The following is a 6,911-nucleotide window of genomic DNA, read 5'->3' as shown; positions in this document are numbered from 1 at the left end:
GCCCCCCCCCCCCCCCCGCCTCTACCAGCTAACCGGTCTGGTTTGTTTTCCTTATTTTATCACATAATCCCAGATTATGAGATCAGTCTGTCCTGGAGATCAGCGGGGGAGGAATTCGGGCCATGCTTCCCATTTGTAACCAGGAATCATGCCCATTAGACTGGAGGGTGACCCTGGCTGACGGGCCACTCCGTCGGGTGTGCAGAGCAGGAAGGATGGGGCTGGTTAAGGGCATGGTGGCGTCTCTGCGGCCCAGAGCCTGTCAGGCACAGTCACCCGGGGAGGGGCTGTTCCAGTTCACATACTTCAACTCACCAACTGGCCTCAGAGCCACCTCTGCTAGGTGGGTCAGGAGGGTAGCAGCTGGCCGTCCACACGCCTGACTGGTGCCCCTGTGACCCAGGGCGCACTGCTCTGCCAGCTCTAGCCAGAGTCATGTCACAACCCCCAGCTCTCCCGGCGGCACCCTCCCCTGGTGGTGCGGACAGAGGTGGAAGAAATGATGGCAGCGCCCGTAGTGGAATGGAAACGTGTGTGATGCAGGTGAAGACTGTGCCCTCTGGACCAGACTGAAAGGGAGAGGATCCCTTGTTAATTCTGACCTCACACAATACAGAAAAATACTTTGCTTATCAGCGGTCAAGCAGTTCTTCAAAAATGACATTTCCACATAACTGGATCATCCCTTTCTGTCCAGTGGTGACCTCAGAGGCGTTTTACCTCCCTGCCCCCTCCCATCTTGTTAAGGAGCCCACCCAGCTTGGCCCATCTCTGTGGGCCAGTGGTACTGTGCTGGGTGCTTGGCCAGCGGGGCCCGTGGCACCTTTTGGTGGCTGCGGGACATTGACCTCCAGGACTTTTGCTTTCCTGAGGTCTTTTTCCCACGCTTAGGCCAAAGTAACGTTTCTGGCTGCCGTCCACGTGCCCCACCAGCCCAGAGACAGTGGATGATTTCTGATTTGCGGGGGTGGGGGGGATGCCGAGCCTCTGGCCAGCCAGACTAGCCCTGGGGCCGGGTGGGGTGGGGCAGGCCTGGGGCATGAAGCTGTGGCACGAAGCCGTGGCACAGCCCTGACTCTGAAGGTCAGTTGGATCCCCACGACTCTACTGTTTAAAATGGGGTATGTCAGTTGCGTGTTTTTCAGGCACACTTAGAAGGAAACAGCTCCCCAGGGTAGCCGTCTCAGGAGAAGGCTCACATCTCGCCTCTCACCTTCCCTCAAACACACCACCTGCAGGCTACCTCCTCTGCAGCCTTTCTAAGGAGCTGGGCCGAGTGTAACTCGGGTGTTGAGCACTGACCTCCCGGCTTTGTGTCTCCTCTTTTTCTTTCCCTGGTCTTCGCACCTCCTGTGTGTTCTTTTCAGCCACCGTGCGTTGTTGCAGAACGCTGGCCCCAGGGAGCAGTGTGTCGTGGGTTATGGGTAGCTTCACAAGACGCCCTGCTTTACCTGCCCTCACCTCCAAGCACTGAAAGCCTCAGAGGCCTGCTTTGTCTGATCGACCGACCTCACATAAGTCGGGCTTTGCATGTGGCTGGAGAAGTCTGCAGTACAAACTTCACGTTAAAACGTTGCCCTATTCAGACCATCTGCAGTAGCTAAACTATTGTGAATGTAGTCTTTGAGAGGACGGTGTCCCTTCGCGTTTGCCGGTTTCAGTGCTCCGAAGTGTCCGTGCACGTCTTCCTCTGCCCTTCGTTACACTCCCGGGGCTTGCACACTCGTCTAGGAAGACTTCACAACTTCGGGAGGCGACAGCGCGCTTCCCCGTGGCTTGGCCGCAGCCAGGCCGCTCTCAGGACATCTGGGGGCAGAGGCAGTGTGTCTTTGTCTTAGGGCAGCATTAGCGGACTTAGCAGTCCTTCTGCTGGATGCTGGAGCTTTAGCAAAATAATCTCGGAGGGCAAACTCCCAGGCAGTGGTGATCACCACAATGTGTTAACGTGCCTTCAGGGGACAAATCCCACTGTTCCTGGGTTGCTCTGTTAGCCCCGCCCTCCTTTCTTTAAAGAACTGCTGTGAAAAAAACCAAATTCCGGTTACCACTGGACTTTCTGCTGATTTGATTATCAGATCAAGCAGAATTCTTTTCATATAAAAAGCCCAGGGGCTTCCCTGGTGGCCCCTGGTGGCGCAGTGGCTGGGAGTCCGCCCTGCCGACGCGGGGGACACGGGTTCGTGCCCTGGTCCGGGAAGATCCCACATGCCGCGGAGCGGCTGGGCCCGTGAGCCATGGCCGCTGAGCCTGCGTGTCCGGGGCCCGTGCTCCGCAACGGGAGAGGCCACAGTGGTGAGAGGCCGGCGTACGGCAAAAAAAAAAGTCCAACAAGATGTTAGCTACTACAGGGGACACGGGTTCGAGCCCTGGTCTGGGATGATCCCACATGCTGCGGAGCAACTAAGCGCGTGCGCCACAACTCCCGAGCCTGCGCTCTAGAGCCCGCAAGCCTAGAGCCCGTGTCCGCAGCAAGAGAAGCCACCGCAGTGAGAAGCCCGCGCACTGCAACTAGAGAAAGCCCGCACACAGCAACAAAGACCCAACACAGGCACAAATAAATAAATAAGTAAATAAATTTTAAAAAAGACGTTAACCACCAATGGCAGCTTTAAGGAGACCCTTTCCCAGGTGGTGCCATCTGTTCGGGGTTGTTTCACTTCCATCCACTTAAAAATGGAAAGTCAGGTTTGTTCCAAGTTCATTATTCTTCATAAAGTGTCTAGTAAGATGCTAATATATAGTTTTAATAAAATAATGTTTCCCTTTTGCCAAAGAAGAACTCGGAAAATGAGAAAAGCTGCCACACCCTTCTAGGAAGACTTCACAACTTCGGGAGGCGACAGCGCGCTTCCCCGTGGCTTGGCCGCAGCCAGGCCGCTCTCAGGACATCTGGGGGCAGAGGCAGTGTGTCTTTGTCTTAGGGCAGCATTAGCGGACTTAGCAGTCCTTCTGCTGGATGCTGGAGCTTTAGCAAAATAATCTCGGAGGGCAAACTCCCAGGCAGTGGTGATCACCACAATGTGTTAACGTGCCTTCAGGGGACAAATCCCACTGTTCCTGGGTTGCTCTGTTAGCCCCGCCCTCCTTTCTTTAAAGAACTGCTGTGAAAAAAACCAAATTCCGGTTACCACTGGACTTTCTGCTGATTTGATTATCAGATCAAGCAGAATTCTTTTCATATAAAAAGCCCAGGGGCTTCCCTGGTGGCCCCTGGTGGCGCAGTGGCTGGGAGTCCGCCCTGCCGACGCGGGGGACACGGGTTCGTGCCCTGGTCCGGGAAGATCCCACATGCCGCGGAGCGGCTGGGCCCGTGAGCCATGGCCGCTGAGCCTGCGTGTCCGGGGCCCGTGCTCCGCAACGGGAGAGGCCACAGTGGTGAGAGGCCGGCGTACGGCAAAAAAAAAAGTCCAACAAGATGTTAGCTACTACAGGGGACACGGGTTCGAGCCCTGGTCTGGGATGATCCCACATGCTGCGGAGCAACTAAGCGCGTGCGCCACAACTCCCGAGCCTGCGCTCTAGAGCCCGCAAGCCTAGAGCCCGTGTCCGCAGCAAGAGAAGCCACCGCAGTGAGAAGCCCGCGCACTGCAACTAGAGAAAGCCCGCACACAGCAACAAAGACCCAACACAGGCACAAATAAATAAATAAGTAAATAAATTTTAAAAAAGACGTTAACCACCAATGGCAGCTTTAAGGAGACCCTTTCCCAGGTGGTGCCATCTGTTCGGGGTTGTTTCACTTCCATCCACTTAAAAATGGAAAGTCAGGTTTGTTCCAAGTTCATTATTCTTCATAAAGTGTCTAGTAAGATGCTAATATATAGTTTTAATAAAATAATGTTTCCCTTTTGCCAAAGAAGAACTCGGAAAATGAGAAAAGCTGCCACACCCTTCTTCCCCATGCTCCCATGGCCCGGCCTCAAGCACATGCAGCAGGCTGGAGGGGCCACTGCAGAGGGGTCCATATCACCTGCCGAAGTTACCGCTCACGCCCTGGGGTTCCATGGGTTACCAAAATTGATTTATTGAAAGAATCGTAGTTTGAAAAAATTCTTCAAAAAACTCTGTGATAGAGGCCTTTGGGGACCTTGCATTGTTAAGAATGTCTGTTTATTCATGTCAAGCTGTATAAACTGAATTATAATCTCTTTTTAAATATCCATCTTAGGTCTCATTTACTTTCATTACCAAATGCACTGGGCCAGAGCCCTCCCGGTAAGTTCACTGTTCCTTTTGGTTTGGTTTGGTTTTTAACTTATGGCCAGTTGGAAGAAATAATCCACGTCCCAAGAGTTCCCGGTGCTGGAGGGGAGACTACGCACAGGCCCCGTGCACTGCAGTCTAGGACAAATGCTGGTCCGGGGCCGGGGGCCCGGAGAGAGGGTTAGCACTGGCTGTGCGTGGGCCGGCACCTCGCGTGGCCCCCCACAGGTCACAAACAGGGATGCTCCCCCTGCTCTGGTACCCGAGTGAGGCCTGTTGGGTCTCCTGTCTGCCTGGCAGGACTCACTCGTCTGTGTTGTATTTTTTGGTGCTGGATCCTCGTCGCCTCGGTGTCAGCCCTCACCTTGCGCACGACGCATCGTTCCCAGGAGATGCGTGGTGCTTGATGGCCAAAGATTGTTTGGTCTCTTAAGCCAGTCGTTACCAAACAGCTCTTTTTAAAAATTGGTTCCACCCTCAGTACCCCTGTTCACCTGCGTTCTCCCTTCCCGCAGCCAGGATGGGGTTGGGAGCCACAGCTCGGGGCGGCGCTGGGGACAGAGCCTTGCTGCGGCCTGTTCCAAAGCGGTTTCAGCCTCAGGTTAGAGTCGGAGCAGAGAAAGCCTGCGTCCCAGGCGAGCGCTGTGACTGTGGAGCCAGTGTGGTCGCTGGTGTCTCGCCAGGCCAGTGACCAGGGTGTGACACGGACCACAGTCTCTGCAGAAGAGCAGCAGCGGAGAAAGGCCCGGCCACAGCCAGCCGAGACCAAAGCAGACGTGGGGCGGCCGCCTCACGTGCTGCCAGAGGGCTTCCTACAGCAGCCCGTCCCGTGCCACGTCTTCCCACGCATCCAGAAGAAGCACCTGGGCCTGGCACACGGAGCCCACTGTGACTGGGCCTGTCCACCCTGCCAGCCACTGTGCCGGGGACCCTGGCCGCAGAGCAGTGCTTTCCCACCTTGTGGTGAGGCCCGCTCTCCCCAGACCCTGAGCTTCCCTCCTGGGGCTCCTTTCAGGATTCAGTTCAGGTGGTGCCCCCCGTGAGGCCTGTCTCACAGGCAGATGGGCAGTTCCAGAAGCACCAAGGAAGTGGTCCACGCGGGCTCGCATATGTATTTCTGCCTGTCCCGGGCGTCGGTCAGCATCTGGAGCCCACGGCCTCACCTCAGTCATCCGGCAGTAACTGAGTAGGTTCTTACGCTGTGATGACTTAACGTTGAGTAGATGTAGCAGGAGCTTAAGAGCACGAGTCCGCCAGAGGCAGGCCTGCTCAGGACAGGCCCCTGCCCGGAGACGGGGCACGCTGGCAGGCCCAGGTCACACGGGCCGGCAGACCACCTGCCCTTCAGCTGACAGACGCCATGTCTGAACAGCCTGCTTAGCTTGAGTAAACGGCTCCGCGGAAAATCCTGCAGAAAAAGAAGGAACAGTATCCAGCAGACTCAGGATAAACATGACCCTGGGAATGAAGTGTAGGATTTAAAGAAACTTTTGCAGGGGAAAGAAGTCCACATGTTTAGGAAAATGCAGTAAACAGCACCTTTGACCCGGAATCAAAAATTCCTAAGGAGACTACAGGCTAAGATGAAACGGCAACAGAATGAAACTATAACCATAATAATAAATGCACAACAGTACAGGGCAGGACCGATCCTGGGAAAACAGAGCAATGACGTGGAGACAAACTTGATTAATTCTCCCAGAATGCAGACGAGGACAACAGAGACAAAAGCCATCTGCAGACAGAGGATTACAGGACAGAGGGGACTCGTGCTTGTGGCTAAGATGGAGCAACAGGACTGGATTAATCTCCTCTGTGTACTAGGAACAGGGACAAAGGTGAACACTACATACTGTAAATTGCAATATCACGATTAGTCATTAGCGAAATGCAAATCAAGACCACTTCACACCCGCAAAGATGGCTAAAATGAAAAAAAAAAAAGTTTTTAAATTAAAATCACAACAACCAGGCATCAAATGTTGCTGAGGATGCTGAGAAATTGGAATCCTCAGGTTAACATAAAGTTACCATATTACCCAGCAATTCCACTCGCAAGAGACCTGAAAATACATCTCCACGTGAAAACCTGTACATGAATGCTCAGAGTGGCGTCTTTTATAATAATCAAAAGCTGGAGACGATCCAAATGCCCATCAAGTGATGAATGGAAGAGCAGAATGTGGTATAGCCAGGCAGAGGAATAGTAATTGTCAGCAAAAAGGGATTACTGATACATGCTGCAACCTGGACTGAAACCTTGGAAACATTTTCCTGACTGAAAGAAGCTAGACACAAAAGGCCATGTGCTGTATGATTCCATTTGTATGAAGCACCCAGAAAAGGCAAATCTGTAGAGATAGAAAGTGGCTTGTTGATAGGGGTTGTGGTGAGGAAGAGGGGACTGAATGCTAACGAGTACAGTGTTTCTTTTTTGGGGTGATGAAAATGTTGTGGGATTAGATGGTGAGAGTTGCATAACCTTGTGAATGCTAATGAGTACAGTGTTTCTTTTTGGGGGTGATGAAAATGTGGGAGTAGATGGTGATAGTTGCATAACCTTGTGAATGCTAAGTTTTACACTTTAAAAGGGTGAAATTTATGGTATGTGAATTATATCTGTTTTTAAACATTATTGAGAAATTAAGATGGAAAACTAAAAAATGTTCAGTTACCCACAGGAAGGCAAGCAAAAGGAAACAGAGTTG

The sequence above is a fragment of the Lipotes vexillifer genome, unplaced genomic scaffold (genome assembly GCF_000442215.2).
Source record: "Lipotes vexillifer unplaced genomic scaffold, Lipotes_vexillifer_v1.1 scaffold652, whole genome shotgun sequence".
Taxonomy (NCBI): Eukaryota; Metazoa; Chordata; class Mammalia; order Artiodactyla; family Lipotidae; genus Lipotes; species Lipotes vexillifer.
This window is presented reverse-complemented; position numbering follows the sequence as displayed.